Below are 18,834 nucleotides of genomic sequence, written 5' to 3' on the forward strand. Positions count from 1 at the left end.
TACTGTGTAATTTACCGAAAAATAAGGATATATTTTCTTTCTTTATTTTGTAATAAATGATGGTTCCATGTTCCTGCAATTATGACCATTATTATTTAAAGCGTTTATATTTTAGTGACAGTTAGGTTTGCACCAGCAAGATCCCCTGCAATACAGCCCCGTGTATACAATATGCCACTATACTAGGTGTTCTCTTGGCACATGCGGTGATTTTGCCTTCTTACCCGCTCATTATCTAATTCCGTGTGTGAAAGAGGATCGCTAACACTATAACCAGCTATACCTGCACGTTATGACCCTAACGGCATGCAATAGACGGTTACGTATTATTATGTTAGCGGCAGACACACCAAGAATACAGGTGAAATTTGCATGGCATGATCCGGGCGCATGATAAGATGACGTATTACAATAACCATACCTGTAGCTCAGTGATTGGTTCAGTGAGAAGGTGACCTGCAGTGATAGAACAAGGTAGGTAGGAAATGGACACACCCAAAATGGGCTAGTCCACTTGACATATCCATACACCCCCTACACTCTCAAATTCCAAACGTTTTATGTGTTTGTTTTATAATGGATCAAGTAATTATTCTCAATTAGGTAGTTGTAAATTGTCACTTAGTCCTATGCCATGTGTTGTCATACAAGCACACGACTTTCTGTTCAAATACTGCAACGGACAGTGTGTTGATTAGCAAATGGATATGGCCCAAAGTGTTTGTTTATATGCCTAAGGATTTTAGGCGCTAGCCACGGCCGTTTTTAACGTCTACTTTTATCGAAAACAACGAAAACTGAGGGGGTAAACTATTAGTCTCGTATATACGTTTGTGGCGTGTCAGACGCCTACACAGCGAATGCCCACCGTTACTGATGAGTACGTTGAAGATATGGACACGTAATACATAATTATTACGCTTTAAGCTTACTGAAAGTTAAGTTTTTAAGCTTACTGAAAGTTAAGTTTTTAAGCTTACTGAAAGTTAAGTTTTTAAAGCTTACTGAAAGTTAAGTTTTTAGCTTCCTTAAAATCCCATTAGATCATGGTTATATAATAGTTAAAGTGTCCAATACCTTCAATTTAACAATGATTTTGTCTCTAAGCTAAAGCAATTAATGTAAGTTTAATTGAATCTATTCCAAAGTGAAAGTCCGATTCTTGAAGACCCGGTCAGTGGCCCGAATGTAGACGGGTGGAAAAATTCGGTCTTTTTTGCACCAAAACATAAACTGTGACTGTACAGAACCCGTATATTACTACGGAACCCGTAAATTACTACGGAACCCGTAAATTGCTACGGAACCATTAAATTGCTACGGAACCCGTAAATTGCTACGGAACCCGTAAATTGCTACGGAACCCGTAAATTGCTACGGAACCCGTAAATTGCTACGGAACGCGTAAATTGCTACGGAACGCGTAAATTGCTACGGAACCCGTAAATTGCTACGGAACCCGTAGATTGCTACGGAACGCGTAAATTGCTACGGAACCCGTAAATTGCTACGGAACCCGTAAATTGCTACGGAACCCGTAAATTGCTAAGGAACGCGTAAATTGCTACGGAACCCGTAAATTGCTACGGAACCGTAAATTGCTACGGAACCCGTAAATTGCTACGGAACCCGTAAATTGCTACGGAACGCGTAAATTGCTACGGAACGCGTAAATTGCTACGGAACCCGTAAATTGCTACGGAACCCGTAAATTGCTACGGAACGCGTAAATTGCTACGGAACGCGTAAATTGCTACGGAACGCGTAAATTGCTACGGAACGCGTAAATTGCTACGGAACCCGTAAATTGCTACGGAACGCGTAAATTGCTACGGAACGCGTAAATTGCTACGGAACCCGTAAATTGCTACGGAACCCGTAAATTGCTACGGAACCCGTAAATTGCTACGGAACCCGTAAATTGCTACGGAACCCGTAAATTGCTACGGAACCCGTAAATTGCTACGGAACCCGTAAATTGCTACGGAACCTGTAAATTGCTACGGAACCCGTAAATTGCTACGGAACGCGTAAATTGCTACGGAACCCGTAAATTGCTACGGAACGCGTAAATTGCTACGGAACGCGTAAATTGCTACGGAACCCGTAAATTGCTACGGAACGCGTAAATTGCTACGGAACCCGTAAATTGCTACGGAACCCGTAAATTGCTACGGAACCCGTAAATTGCTACGGAACCCGTAAATTGCTACGGAACGCGTAAATTGCTACGGAACCCGTAAATTGCTACGGAACCCGTAAATTGCTACGGAACCCGTAAATTGCTACGGAACCCGTAAATTGCTACGGAACCCGTAAATTGCTACGGAACCCGTAAATTGCTACGGAACCCGGTACATAAAATTATAATAATTATGTAATGTAGAATTTTATCGGAAATTTTGGCCCGTAGAGCATTTAGTTACGTAGCTGGTTGAAACAAGCTAAAACTCATCGCGTAGCGTTACATTTGTAAATCGGACCAAATTGGTTCTTCGGAAGAGTGCGACGATGATATCAGAACATACCGATACAAGTCATAGCGTATCGTTACGTATCTCACACGAACCAAATTAATGCTTCGTAAGGGTTTGACATGATTTCAGTCGGCGCACACACACTACATGTTATACTTTTGGGTTTCTATGTAGAGTTTACATGTACATGTACTGTACAGTAGTATAGTGCGTGTATTATCAGTACATGTCATATCATTTCTGCAAAGTATATGGACTGTGACACTGTTATGCTCGCACAAATTATTATCATTAGCATCTGTTTTACTTGTAAATAAAGCGAGTATGATTATTAACTGTTTTTATGTTCCAATATTCTGACTAAAATACGCTATACCGTACGGTATGATTCGCATTTTGTGCAGTGAATTTAGCGATGGTGTACGGACAGAAGTTGTCTATTATCAAGCATTTAAGGAGTGTGAACGGTAACTCTTGGATAGCATTTTTATCTAAAGCTTCTGGTTTACTTGAAAAAATTAATAAAATATAATTGGGAGTGTTTTTGTGGGTCTATTCTAGTGATCAAAATGGGCTATTTTCAACTTCGAAAGGACATTTCGTCGCCATTATCGGCGACCGATTATATTCGGTAACTATGTAGGGTTGGGCGGTATGGGAATTTTGAGTCAACAGTACCGCTATACTTTTGTGTGCTAATTGGTATCGGTAGTTTTAAATTATAACTCTTTGTATCGCCCAACACCACTTAAACCAAATAAGACTCCTTAAGTCAAAACTGAGGGCGCTCTAGATAAAAGTAGACATCACGCATAGGCGGCGAACGGCCGTGTAGCGCCCTCAAAGCAACACATTTTTATGTATAGTACCATTTTTTTCAATTTTTTTTATACTTTTTCAATTTTTTCCGCCCTTTCTTTGCTAATTCGTTTTGCCGCCCCTTCATTTTTGCCGCCCCTGTTCTTGCCGCCCTTCTTCTTCCGCCGCCCCTTCGTTTTGGTAGCCCTCTGCTTTGACCCCGGGGCGCTGGCGCCCCAAAGCCCCACCCACCCCCCCAAAAAATGTATGCATTTTTAATTCTGTTTGTGCTGTTGTAAATCGCCACTTCATCCGCTTTATTCGTTGTCGTACAATCACATGACTTCAGTTCAAAATCTGCAACGGACAATATGGTGCCATATTCGGTAATTAGCAATACAGGCGCTAATTAGCGTTTTAACGCTAATAACGCTGCTTAAAATAGCGATAATGTAAAAACATTAAGAAAGGTTGTGAAAGATTTGTTTTGGCCCATGAACATGTATAAAACATTACCAAACCATACGCAACTTTAGTGTATACATGTTGAGGGGCTAAGTGGACTTACGGTCTTCTTGTGCTCAGGTCTTCAAGTACATTTACGCTGCGCCATTACTTTTGAGAACCGCCTTGTTTGATACCAAGAACATTTATGCAATAATGTTACATTCGAGAATGTTTAGCAATAAGCATGATGTAGCGTACCGCTAATAACGCTAATTAGCGGTACCTAGCACTCTTAAAGTCCGTTCATACTACCACCGCATTTGCGATGCGTTGCTTTGCGATGCGATGCGTTGCCGCACTGCATCGTACTGCAAACTACTGCATTGCGATATCGCAATAAAGTTAAATACATTTTAACTTGGAAATGCGACGTGTTGCGTTGAGTTGCAGCAAAAAGTAATCGATATATCGGCATCGCAAAGCAACGCATCGCAAATGCGGTGGTAGTATGAACGGACCTTTACGCTAATATGCGCTAATTAGCGTCATATAGCGTTTTGGCGCTAACAACACTAATGACCGATACCTATCACTCTGTCGCTACATAAATAAATTGATGTTAGAGATAAATAAATTGAAGATGTCCTCAAATAGCCCTCCACCATTGTTTTGGAGAAACGCGTTGTTTTAAACCAAGAAAATTTATGGAATAATGATACCAGGATGTTTATTAAGATTTGTATGTTTATTACTAACAACGCTAAGAACTGTAAAGGTCCGTTCATACTACCACCGCAATTGCGATGTGTTGCTTTGCGATGCGGTGCGTTGTCGCACTGCATCGTACTGCAAGTACTGCATTGCGATATCGCAATAAAGTTAAATACATTTTAACTTGGAAATGCGACGAGTTGTGTTGAGTTGCGGCAAAAGTAATCGATATATCGGCATCGCAAAGCAACGCATCGCAAATGTGGTGGTAGTATGAACGGACCTTAACCCAGTACTCTGTCGCTACATAAATTAAACACATCTCCTAATAAATATCGCTAATTAGCGCTAATTGCGTCTCTCTCATTGAGTCATCTTCAATTTACCAAAATAGCGTCAGGGTGCTAGATACCGCAATTAGCGTTATTAGCGCTAATACGCTATATCGCGCTAATAGCGCTACACATACTTGCGCCCTTGTCACTGGGTCATGTTCAATCTAGCAAATACGCTATATCGCATTAATTCTTAATTGCACCCCTCTCACTGGTTCATCTTCAATTTAGCAAATTAGCGACAGGGTGCTTGGTACCGATAATTTGCGTTATTAGCGCTAAAGACTTACTAAAGCATAGATTGCATCTGATCACTAGCAACAAGTTTTGATTTTCATGCTTTTTGTCTTATTGACTTTATTTGGTAATGGTTGGATCAACTGTCGCTACATACATAAATTGAAAATGTCTCCTAATATATATCGCGCTAATTAGCGCTAATTGCGCTATTAGCGCTAATTGCGTCTCTCTCACTGGGCCATCTTCAATTGAGCAAATTAGCGTCAGGGTGCCAGATACCGCAACTTAGCGTTATTAGCGGTAATGCACTATATCGCGCTAATAACGCCTTTGTCCTCTTTAATCCAGCACATCAGCGTCAGGGCGCTAGGTACCAATAGCGTTAACGCTAAAACGCTATACCGCGCTAATTTAGCGCATGTAGGGCCTACCTTAAATATTAACTGTCTCGACTGTACCCGTTTGTTTGGTAAATTTTGATTGAAGAATTTGTCATTAATCCCTTGGCGCCGCCATTAAAGAAAAATGCTGCTGCCACGGGTAGGCTATGGAAAATCTACCGTAATAGGCTACCATGGCAGGCACCGTAATACTAATCAAACCTATTCCTGTCATCTTTTCAATATCGTAGCTTCAAATTTCATGTTAATGAAGTCTTTTTATTTTGCCTATTATAGGCTCTCGTTCCGATTACAATCGTAGTTTATTGCACATTGATCCGTATTTTATCGTAAACTCATCACACACGATGCAAAATCCGCCGTTTTATGAATATAAAGAAACATGCTGCTGCCACCACGGGCTTATAAAACAGCGTATTACTATCAAGACTTATGTTTGAAAGCTGTCCTCAGATCGACGCGGCAAGTCTCCTGTCCATCGCACTACATGCTCTATATCTCTAGTCCATAACGTAGCAGAATAGTCGATTGCAGATCCGTCGGATAACGCTTTTTCAATGGGAAATGAACTTTGCTGCTTCGATGATGTCACGATGAGGTTAGCATTTATTCCGTATTGAAAAGCGTGTTCCGACGGATCTGCACTCGACCGGCCTCGTAGTCTCTCGGAGCATCTGTTTAGTCTTCTTTATCAGTCGTTTTTTTAACTTGTTGGTCACGCGGCTACCGCGTGACTCTAATCATCATCTTAGCCTTTTCATGGTGTACATGGTAAGGAAGAATAAGAATAAAACTGCACACTATAGGCCTACACTGCCGTGCTGGTATGTTTAATTGGTTATTGCATATCTAAATTTGGAAAGTTTTGTGCGGTCTTTTTATTGAAAGAGAAGAAGCTTGTCGTGGACAAAATCTACAAAATAATATATTATCATCTTAGCCATCACACGGTGTACATGGTAAGAAAGACGATAACTGCATACTACACTGGCGCGCTGGAAGGTTTAGTAGTTGGTTATTGAATTTTATCTAAATTTGGTATATTCTGTGCGGTCTTTTTTATTAAAAGAGAAGGTATACAACCTGCTACAGACAGACTTAGTCGCACCAATGATTTGTCCATAGCAACATTTTAAATTTAGCTATTTTGCTTCGAGTATTTCTACGACTTAAAAATCACGAGTCTGGTCTGCAACAAGAACATGTTACTACATGAAATTGACAGGTACACACTGCAAAAACTGTGTTTAGCCATTGAACACATTCTTGCCTTCACTTTGTTTAGAAACTAAACGTTACGTATCAAATTCCTAAACATCAATGTTCAATGGCTTAACATTATCCATCAATACTCTAAACATGTTTCTATTTAAACACGTTTACAAAATGAAGGCAAGAAAAAGTGTTTAAATGCTAAACACTTTTTTTGCAGTGTATGCGTCTTCGATGGTTTTCCGTTGTATTCTGGGATATCAACAAGTTGTATTGCGTTTTGTGACACTCAAATTGCACAAACAGGAATCTAAATACACTCTTAGAACAGCGTGGTCAAAATTGACCTCGTCAACTACGCACCTTACCCCTGAGATTTGACCACAATTTAGGGATAAGGTGTGCATAATTGACAACTACGAGGTCAATTTTGACCACGCTGTTTTGACATCTAAGCATGCAACCATTTGGTTCCTTCAAAAAGGTTCCTTCCTCAGTGGATAATTGTGTGGGAGATGCTGAGGTAGTGTATCTAGAAGATTTTCTACAAGAGTTGCCAGCTGGTTTCACTGCGGGTTTCACTGATATCAGCCAAGATTTTCTACAAGAGTTGCCAGCTGGTTTCACTGCGGGTTTCACTGATATCAGCCAAGATTTTCTACAAGAGTTGCCAGCTGGTTTCACTGCGGGTTTCACTGATATCAGCCAAGATTTTGTACAAGAGTTGCCAGCTGGTTTCACTGCGGGTTTCACTGATATCAGCCAACTGTTATACTGGAGCTAGCCTGAATCCTTCTGGCTTCTAATGGCGGCGCCTTTTTTACCCACAATCCTTCACGTTGCCTTATGGAGCGGCCGGCCGTGTGTGAGTATTCGAGGAAAAGTCCGTCACTTTTTTCTACGTAGATTTCCAGAACGGTTGAAGAATAAGGGCAGCAGTCTGTCGTATCATCCCTCCGACGTGTTGATTTTGGGCCGCTGAACTGTCACTTGATGCGAATGAATCGCTTGATTTTATTTATGTAGTTCTTGTTGTCCGTTATTCTCAGTCCTGGTCAATACTGTGCTCCTAGCGGCAAGTTTGCGTAAAAGTTGGCAACCAACTTATCTTTTATTAATTTGGGTATGCTGAACTGGAATCTGTTGTCTAGTGCCAAGCAATATCTTGAGACCATGATCTTCAAAAAGATCCCAAATTACCCCATATAGGATCGTATATGTGGCAAAAATTAATTTTATTCCAGTAACACTTTCAAATATGTCAAATTATGCGTCTGGCATCACGGATCCCAGAAATGTAATGTTTGTGCGCCATGTCGCACAAAAAGGTCACAGGTCGACTTGCTTGTTGCGTATGGGCCAAAAGTCAAAACTGCTTCAATTTTCGCCTAGCTTAGAGGTTTTAGAAAAAGAATAGTTTGCACTATCTGCGATGTCTAGTCAGCATGTTACACAGCAAAGAGTCAAAAGATATGTAGGATTTCATAAGATTGAATGGAATTTGTATTAATGTATCATATATCATCTGAACTTGACATCGCAGATAGTAAAAACTATTCTTTTCCGACATCAAATCCTATGTGTGTGCGGGACGTATAGTCCACTTTGGCGTTTCCACTCTTCACAACGTTCTGATCACCCACTCAAAAATATCAATATCAATGATAATCAAAAATATTAACATCAATATGAACAATAATCAAAAATATTAAAATCAATATAAATAATAATCCAAACTATTAATATCTATAAAAATAATAATCAGAAGTATTAACATCAATATCAATAGTAATCAAAAATATTACAAATATCAATAATAATAAAAAATAGTAAAATTAATATCAATTACAATTAGTGTAGCTCTGACTTCCTCAGGACAAAGTACCTAAGAATGAGACATGTAGACAGCCTCTTGCCTACTGATGACTCTGAAAAGAGCCGTTGAAAAGGCTGCCCCTTGTCAAAAGAGAACAAGAAGATCTCGCCTATCTGCTAATATACATGTTTTTATGGCTCTGAAAAGAGCCGTTCACCGAAGACTGCCCATTGTCTACAGAAACAAGCATACCTCGCCTATCTGCTGATTTTAAAGGTTTGATGGCTCTGAAAAGAGCCGTTCACCGAAGACTTTCCCTTGTCTACAGAAACAAGTAGACCTCGCCTATTTGCAAAATTTAAAGGTTTGGTGGCTCTGAAAAGAGCCGTTCAATGAAGACTGCCCCTTGTCAAGGGGCCACCAAAACCTGTATATTAGCAGATAGGCGAGATCTCCTTGTTCTCTGTTGACAAGGGGCAGTCTTCAGTGAACGGCTCTTGTCAGAGTCATCAGTAGGCAAGGGGCGGTCTACACGTCTCATTCGTAGGTACTTTGTCCTGAAGAAGTCAGAGCTACTCCTGACGAAAGCTTGACAGTTCTAAACCGCTAAAAACCCACCAATTGTTATGAATTCCCGTCGTAAAAGCCTATCCCACAATCAATATCAAAAAATATTACACCTATCAATAATAATATAAAAAAAATAATATCAATATCAATAATAATCAAAAATAGTAAAATCAATGTCAATAATAATCTAAACTATTAATATCTATATCAATAATAATCAAAAATATTAACATCAATATCAATTATTATAATCAAAGATATTAATATCAACATCAATAATAATAAAAAATATTACACATATCAATAATAATAAAAAGTATATAAATATCAATAATAATCAAATATTAAAATCAATATCAATAATAATCCAAACTATTATATCAATATCAATAATAATCAAAAATATTAATATTAATATATCAATAATGATCAAAAATATTATCATCAATATCAATAATAATCAAAAATGTTAATATCAATATCAATAATAATCAGAAATATTAATGTTTTTGATTATTAACGACATTTCTTTTTATATGAACTTCAAAATTGCATCGTGCCGGACAGTCTATTGAAATCGAACAGACGTCAAAAAATATCAAAAATCGCACAATAATGTTAAAATCGTGGACCAACGTTTAAAAATCGTAACCCATCGCAGACCACCGTTTCAATGCCGTAGGTATTCGCAAACGACCCGCCATCAACAGTCAATATCCGTCACTCATCGGACAAAATTCGCAAGTCACTGTCGCACCAAGATCGTTACAATTTCGTTACTTGCCGCAACGTGTGGTCAGGGTTCGAGATGTGACGTCACTTGCCGTTGTTTTTTCGTCAATGGTCGTTGACAACGACTACCAACGAAATTGTGACGACCTCAAAACGACTAGAGACTGCTTCGCACGGCATGGAAATGTCAAAGAAATGAGGGTTGCGGTCTCCAACGAAATTTGAACGGAATCACAACTACTTTTTTTGTCGTCACAAAATTTTCAACATGTTGAAAATTTGCCGACGAACACGACGAATAATTTCGGCCTCCTGCGGACGAAATGCTGCTGCAGGAAACGGAGACTAGCGACCAAAACCGGACGTTGTCTGGGCGGCGAGTGACGATGTCTCGACGGAGCCTGACAACAAGCAACGAGGTCAGACGGCTGGCAGCGGATTTGCTTGCGGCAAGGAACGGCAGCTGACGGTGGATTGCGGCGATGATGATGCGGGCACGGTGGCGAAGGGGTACATGCTCTACCTCGCAATCGGAGTGTTGCGAGTACAGCGGAATAAATGTAAAGCGCTTTGATACATGTGAAAGGTGCTGTATAAATATCAACATTTATTTATTTTATTTTATGACGTGACTCAGCGGCCGACATCAAAGCATGCGGGTTGCATAGTCCACTTTGGTGTTCCCACACTTCACAACGTTCTGGTCATCCACTCAAAAATATCAAAATCAATAATAAACAATAAACAAAAAAATAATATTAACATCAATATCAATAATAATCAAAAATATTAAAATCAATAACAAAAAAAAACAAAAATATTACACATATCAATAATAATTAAAAAAAATTAACATGAATATCAGCAATAGATCCTGTGTCATATACTGGGGTACCCAAAAAGGGTAAATTTTGATGTGCAGCTTGGATTTAAAAACACTCACTTGAGTATTCCTTCACTTAGAAGATTCAATCAGGTCTTAAATTGAGACTAATTTCTCATGTTTTTAACCTGTTTAAAAATAATTTTAAGATTTTCTTATGACGTTTGGCATGAAATATGCCAAGAGTGGTTGAGGATTAGGAGGAGGAGGATTAGGAGGAGGTGGATTAGGAGGAGGGATTCGTATCGTAAATTTGATCTAAAACCCCCCATTAAAAAATGTCTAAATGAACTCCCGGACATCTATACCAAGTAAATAAATACAGAAGGTCATTTAGAAGACTAATACTTATTCAGAATGATTGTAAATGTGGAAAAAGAGGTGGGGTTAAATCCCACCTACTTTGTGATTGTTTTTGCCGCACTCTCTCATTTTTTAACAGATTTCCATAAAAACGGTGTCAAAATGTAGCTAAAATGTTTGAAACATTTCATTTTTTTTACTATGTAACACAAAGGTACCCCCAAGTTCTGACACAGGACCAATAATCAAAAATAGTAAAATCAATATCAATAATAATAAAAACTATTTTTATCAATAACATTCAAAAATATTAACATAAATATCAATTATTATAATCAAAGATATTAATGTCAAAAAATATTACACATATCAATAATAATAAAAAAATTAATAAAAATATCAATAATAATCAAAATATCAAAATCAATATCAATAATAATCCAAACTATTATATCAATATCAATAATAATCAAATATATTAACATCAATATATCAATAATGATCAAAACTGTTATCATCAATATCAATAATAATCAAAATATTAATATCAGTATCAATAATAATCAAAAATATTAACATCAATATCAATAATAATAACATATCAATAATAATCAAAATATTATATTTTTGATTATTATTGATATTTCTTTCTATATGAACTTCAAAATTGCATCGTGCCGGACAGTGTTTTGAAATCGAACTGACATCAAAAAATGTCAAAAATCGCACAAAAAGTTTAAAATCGTGGATCATCGTTTAAAAATCGTAACCCATCGCAGACCACCGTTTCCATGGCGCATGTACTCGCAAACGACCCGCCATCAACAGTCAAAATCCGTCACCCTCCGCACAAAATTCGCAAGTCACTGTCGCACCAAGATCGTTAGAATTTGCCGCAATGTGTCGTCAGGGTTCGAGATGTGACGTCACTTGCCGTTGCTTTTTCGTCAATGGTTGTTGTCAACGACTACCAACGAAATTGTGACGACCTCAAAACGACTAAAGATGGCTTCGCACGGTATGGAAACGTCAAAAAAATTAGGGTTGCGGTCTGCAACGAAATCTGAACGGAGTCACAACTACTTCTTTTACCGTCATAAAATTTTCAACATGTTGAAAAATTTGCCGACGAACGCGACGAATAATTTCGGCCGTCTGCGGTCGCTAACGGATACGTCAGCGACAACTAACGGCAACACACGATGAGTTACGGTAAATTCAAAATTGCAATTCGCAGCTTAACGTCGCTTGCCGTTCACCCCTATTCGTCATAGTGTGACCGGGCCTTAAAATACGCACATAATTTAATAACTTAAATGCCCGGTCACACTATGACGGCAGATAACCAACGAAAGGTGACGAACGTGAAAATCACAAAATATTGACGGCAAAGCGACGACAAAAAGAGGAAAAACAAGATTCGCTGACGAGTGGGAACGACTTTCAGCGACAACATGATGGCAAGGGACGAAAGGCTGCGGCAAGACACGGAGACCAGCGACCAAAACCGGACGTTGTCTGGGCGGCGATTGACGATGTCTCGACAACAAGCAACGAGGTCAGACGGCTGGCAGCGGATTTGCTTGCGGCAAGTAACGGCACTGAGCTGACGGCGGATTGCGGCGATGATGACGTGACTCAGCGGCCGACATCAAAGAATGTGTGTGTGTGCAGGTCGTATAGTCTACTTTGGACTTCCCACTCATCACAACGTTCTGGTCATCCACTCAATAATATCAATATCAGTAATAATCAAAAATATTAACATCAATGTCAATAATAAGCAAAAATATTAACATCAATATCAACAATAATCTAAACTATTAATATCTATATCAATAATAATCAAAAATTCTAACATCAATATCAATTATTATAATCAAAGATATTAATATTAATATCAATAATAATAAGAAATAGTACACATATCAATAATAATATTAAAAAAACAATGTAAATATTAGTAAGAATCAAAATATTAAAATCAATATCAATAATAATCCAAACTATTATATCAAAAATATTAACATCAATATATCAATAATGATTAAAAATATTATCATCAATATCAATATCAAAAATATTAATATAAGTATCAATAATAATCAAAAATATTAACATCAATATCAATCATAATCAAAAATATTTATATTTTTGATTTTTATTGATATTTATTTTTATATGAACTTCAAAATTGTATCGTGCCGGACAGTCTATTGAAATCGAACTGACGTCAAAAAATTTCAAAAATCGTAACCCATCGCAGACTACCGTTTCAATGCCGCAGGTACTCGCAGACGACCCGCCAGCAACAGTCAACATCTGTCACCCTCCGGACAAAATTCGCAAGTCACTGTCGAACCAAGATCGTCACAATTTCGGTACTTGCCACAATGTGTCGTCAGGGTTCGAGATGTGACGTCACTTGCCGTTGTTTTTTCGCCAATGGTCGTTGACAACGACTACCAACAAAATTGTGACGACCTCAAAACGACTAAAGACTGCTTCGCACGGTATGGAAACGTCAAAGAAATGAGGGTTGTGGTCCCGGGTTGCGGTCTCCAACGAAATCTGAACGGAATCACAACTACTTCTTTTGCCATCACACTATGACGAATAGGGGTGAACGTAGTCTTTGTCAAAGACCTCGCGATCCTAGGGGGGGGCGAGCGCCGAAGCCGCGACAGCGAGTGCCGCAAGAACTGCGGTGCTCTAGCCCAGGTAGCCAAAGCCTTGTTGGAAGGCTAGGGTGAACGGCAAGCGACGTTAAAGGCCCGGTCACACTGACAAATAGGGGTGAACGGCAAGCGACGTTAAGCTGCGAATTGCAATTTTGAATTTACTGCCACTCATCGTGGGTTGCCGTTAGTTGTCGCTGACGAATCCGTTATAGGTCTGTCACACTACGACGGACTGGATTAACGTACATCACCGAATACAAAAATATTTTATTCGGTGGAAAAATCACCAGTCCGGCAGAAGATTCGGTGGGATTTTGGGTCCGATTCCGTTCGTCTCTCTATGCGTTGTGGCCGCTAATAACCCTGCAGGCGTCTTATATCCGATCGTTCAACGTCCGACAAATGACCGGATTTGGGGTCCGATTCCCATTCGTTTCTCTATGCGTTGTGGCCGCTAATAATCCTGCAGGCGTCTTATATTCGATCGTTCAACGTCCGACAAATGACCGGATTTGGGGGTCAACGTCCGACAAATGTACGGATTTTGGGATCCGATTCCCGTTCGTCTCTCTATGCGTTGTGGCCGCTAATAATCCTGCAGGCGTTTTATATTCAATCGTTCAACGTCCGACAAATAACCGGTGAATCCATGGCATGTGGCACCAACAGGGACGTCCACACTATCAGAAAAGTGGGGGAGGAGAGGGTGTTTGAGAGGGTTTTTGACCCCTTAGAGGCAGTGACGTAGCAAGCACTTTTTCAGAGGGTGAACAAAATGGGGAAAGACAACTTTTAAGGGGGAAAACTTTGACGAAAATGGTCAAATATTGGCTAATAAGTACAAAAGGGCTACACATCTGATATATCAGGGCAACCAGAGTCCGGGGGCAATGAGGTGAGAAACCTTTGGACAATGAAGGCCCAATTGAAGCCATTTGTCATTTTTTAGATCAATTTTAGCACTATTATTGGGTACTATTTTAGTTTGAAACAGCCGCAAATTGGTGAAACGAAAGCCTAATTAAAGCCATTGAAAAGTTTTGACAATTATTGTATAATATAAACAATTGTTTTAAAAATAACACGTGGATGTCCATAGCAGAAGCAAAAAGGAAGACTTGTCCATTTTTCAAAATGAAGGTCCAATTGAAGCCATTTGCATGGGGACTGTAGGGCCTATTAGGCCTGGGCCTATTGTGTAAAAATTTGGTTTTAAAAATGGAAAATTTGGACACTTGTTTTTGGTGCATAATTTTTACACTATTATTGCCTTAAACAAAAAACAAAGAAGGCCCGAACTGAATTTGCAAAATTTAAAATGTTACACTGATCCACTGACACTTTAAGATATAAGACTTCAGACTCGTAATTTCAGGTAAAGCATGCATGGATTGATATGTTAAAGCCAGTAATAGACCTAAGTCCGTCTTAAATACTGATTTTGGTGACAAAATGGGAGTACAAAATGTCACGGGCCCTACATATCGACGGGCCGGCAGTAATTTTCACAGGCTTTTGGGCCAAGGAACGACATTTAAAGCACTGCCTATAATAATCACAGGCCTATACTTAGGCTTACTATATACTATCCTGGGCCTACTCAATAACATACAATTTAACCTTTTCCATGTTTTCTCTTCTTTTTTCTTTCTTGTCAATCACTAAAACTGGTAGGAATTTGATATTGCGTCCTCTACCCTTCAGAAAGTGCCCCTCCCTCAACATGCTCAATACTACTTACATGCATAGGCCTACTAAATTACGTGCAATTTAACTTTTTCTCTTCTCTTCTCTCTTCAATTTTTCTCACTTTCTTTTCTTTTTTCTCTCCTTTCCCCCTTTTTTCTACTTTTCAGTCACTAAAGTACTGGGGGAAATATGATATTGCGTCACACACCCTTCAGAACCCCCCCCCCCCCATGATTGATGCACATGTTCGCCATAGGCCTACATCCGGCACAAGCGCCTGCGAAACCTTGCAAACACCTGCGGTATATAAACGAAAGAATAACGAACAAACCCAGGGTATTATACAGAACTGTACGAACACACATCGGACAACTTCCGAACATGTGTATTCGGCACACTCCGTTTCAAGTGTTGTGCATGCACAAAACTTGAAACGTATTGTCGACGGACTAAACAATCATCACCTAACACGAAACGCATTTGGCGGATAATAGCAGGACATATGAAGAACATAAAACGAACATTGACGAACACTAACGGATTTGCTAAAATACCATCCGTTTCTTATACGGAACACCGATCCGGTGTAGTGTGACACTAACACGGTCTGGGTCAACGTACATCACCGAATGCATAAATATGCTATCCGGTGGTGAAGGCCTCACAGGAACGTATTTGCAACGAACACGGGCCGAGTGCAACGAACAAAGAACGAACATGAACGAAAGGAGAGCGAACAAACTCCGGCAATATTCAGCACCATACGAACACACATAAATACCGAACATGTGTATTCGGTACACTCCGTTTCAAGTTTTGTGCATGCCGATGGACTTAACGAACATCACCTAACACGAAACGCATTTGGCGGATGATAGCAGGACATAAAAAGAACATAAAACGATCATTGACGAACAACAACGGATTTACTAAAATACCATCCGTTTCTTGTACGGAAGACCTATTCGGTGTAGTGTGACAGAAGCATTAGCGACCGCAGATGGTCGATATTATTCGTCGCGTTCGTCGGCAAATTTTCAACATGTTGAAAATGTTGTGACGACAAAAAAGTAGTTGTGATTCCGTTCAAATTTCGTTGGAGACCGCAACCCTCATTTCTTTGACGTTTCCATACCGTGCAAAGTCGTCTCTAGTCGTTTTGAGGTCGTCACAATTTCGTTGGTAGTCGTTGTCAACAACCATTGACGAAAAAACAACGGCAAGTGACATCACATCTCGCACCCTGACGACACGTTGCGGCAAGTAACGAAATTGTAACGATATTGGTGCGACAGTGACTTGCGAATTTTGTCCGGAGAGTGACGGATATTGACAAATTTCCTGTCAAAGCTGATGCTCGAAGTTTGTCGTATCATGACAACAAATAAACTCAACACCAGTTCATATCATCCTCAGTGTAATACAAGAACGTTTTAATGCTGTTATACTAGACACTATTTCTCATTATGTCAATAAGTTTCAAACAGATTGGGATGACCACCTGCCATCAATCCAGTTTGCGTACAGAACCAGTTCTACTGACAACAGCGTAGGATTCAGCCCCTTTTTCTTACTCTATGGAAGAGAAGCAGTCTTACCAATGGATGTTGCCTTACTGGAGCCAGAACGTTTAACAGATAGAACCGTGAGAGAACACATCAAGCAACTGGTAACTCAGCTGGAAACGACTAGGGAAATCTCCAAGCATCATCTACAGCAAAATCAACAGATCATGAAAAAGCGGTATGATCAACACGCCACTGATGTCCAATATCAGGTAGGAGACAGTGTGTTCATATATTTCCCAGTAACACAACCAGGATTGTCCAAGAAACTGTGCAAACATTGGTGCGGCCCATACTTGATTATAAAACAATCAAGTCCGGTGAATTTCATGGTTAGAAATCTTGAGAACAATAAACTTTTGAAGGCGCCTATACATGCAAATAGAATGAAATTTGCATATAACAGGTATGTTCGCCCTGCAAATAATGAACTACCTGTAGACCCTGTAGCAGTATTGGATGACACAGATCTTCCAAAAGACTCATTTGAGCCCTTACTGGCTAAACAAACTGTCAAAGATTCAGTTAGTTTACCTGTGCCAGGATTACCTGCACATAAGAAACAAACTGACAAACTGTATGCAGTAGAAAAAGTCATCAGAGGAAAATTCGTCAACGGTAAACTGCATTACCTGATAAAGTGGCAGAACTTTTCAAGCAAGTCTAATTCATGGGAACCTGAAGACCATCTTACTGATGCCACTCTGGACTTTTTGAAGACAAATCCTGTCAGGATAGCAGGAAAAGTGAAATAATTTAAAAATGCCAAAACATGTTTATTGTGTGTATGTAATGTCGTGAAAATGTAATGAAATGAAATGATTGCCTGCAAGAGGTACCGGAATCGGACATGTTATTCAGGCATTTTGTGTGAACATTTAAGAATAATTTGTGATGTCAACTTTCAGTATAATATTGGCAAAATACGCAGATAAGTTACTGAATTATGTCAGTATTTCAGAATTAGTTGACATGAAGATAAAGGTTATGGAGAAACAAATGATGAGATCAAGAAAACATTTGACTCAAAAATTGATGTTATATTGTATTATGTATTGTAAATCATGTTATTGCAAGCTTGCTAATCAATTGTTTGTTTTGTTCTTTATTGAGTTTTATACAGAATGGAATTCAGAGGGATCCCTCCCCATGACCTTAGGATCTTCTAGTTCTTTCATCTTACTGGACTTGACGACAGCTACTTGTTCGGTTAGCGGAATATGCATTCCGGGATGCATATGCTTCTTAGTTAAAATGACTCTGTGGAAGGAGAACGGCGACTCTGGTTGCGCGCATTTTGTTATCAAAATTACTAGAGGCCCGTACTCCGGAAGCAAGAGTACCGCTGGTAGGAATATAAGGTCTTGGCAATTCAAACTCAATAGGAATTATTAAATTAAGTAAGTTTCATAAATGATGTCAATTAAAAAGTAAGTGTAGTGTAAAATAATGTGTTGATTAATTTAAAAAAAAAATCAAATCGTATGTGACGATTCAAAAAAAAAGGGGAGGCGGATGTTATGGAGACCCGTTCCCGATTTCATTATAATCGGATGGAGACACCATGACCTCGTAAACCTAACCTTTTTAACTATTTATGAGTCGGCGCATTGACGACTAAGCCAGCTTGGCAAAGACTGCCCCGCCCTTGTTGAGTCAGTTGAGTGCGAGCTGGCTGGTCGACATCACGTCTTTATTTAGTGAGTACATTTTATTCAGAATCAATTTGATTTGTAGTAACTTGAAATAAGAATTAAATATATTGCAAAGAAATTAATTTATTGGTTTCAGCTAGTTATTTTGTGTTTGATCTCGGTTTCCTCTTTTGGCGTTTAACGTCATAATACTACTATAATTACAAATATTTAAACAACTAAACCCAAAATGACACAAAAAATAGTAAAACAATTCGGCAAAAAATGAGAAGTCTTCGGTACCAATCACTTTGATACACCCTGTACTACACCCCTGCCT

This window comes from Amphiura filiformis, chromosome 19 (assembly GCF_039555335.1).
Source record: "Amphiura filiformis chromosome 19, Afil_fr2py, whole genome shotgun sequence".
Lineage (NCBI taxonomy): Eukaryota > Metazoa > Echinodermata > Ophiuroidea > Amphilepidida > Amphiuridae > Amphiura > Amphiura filiformis.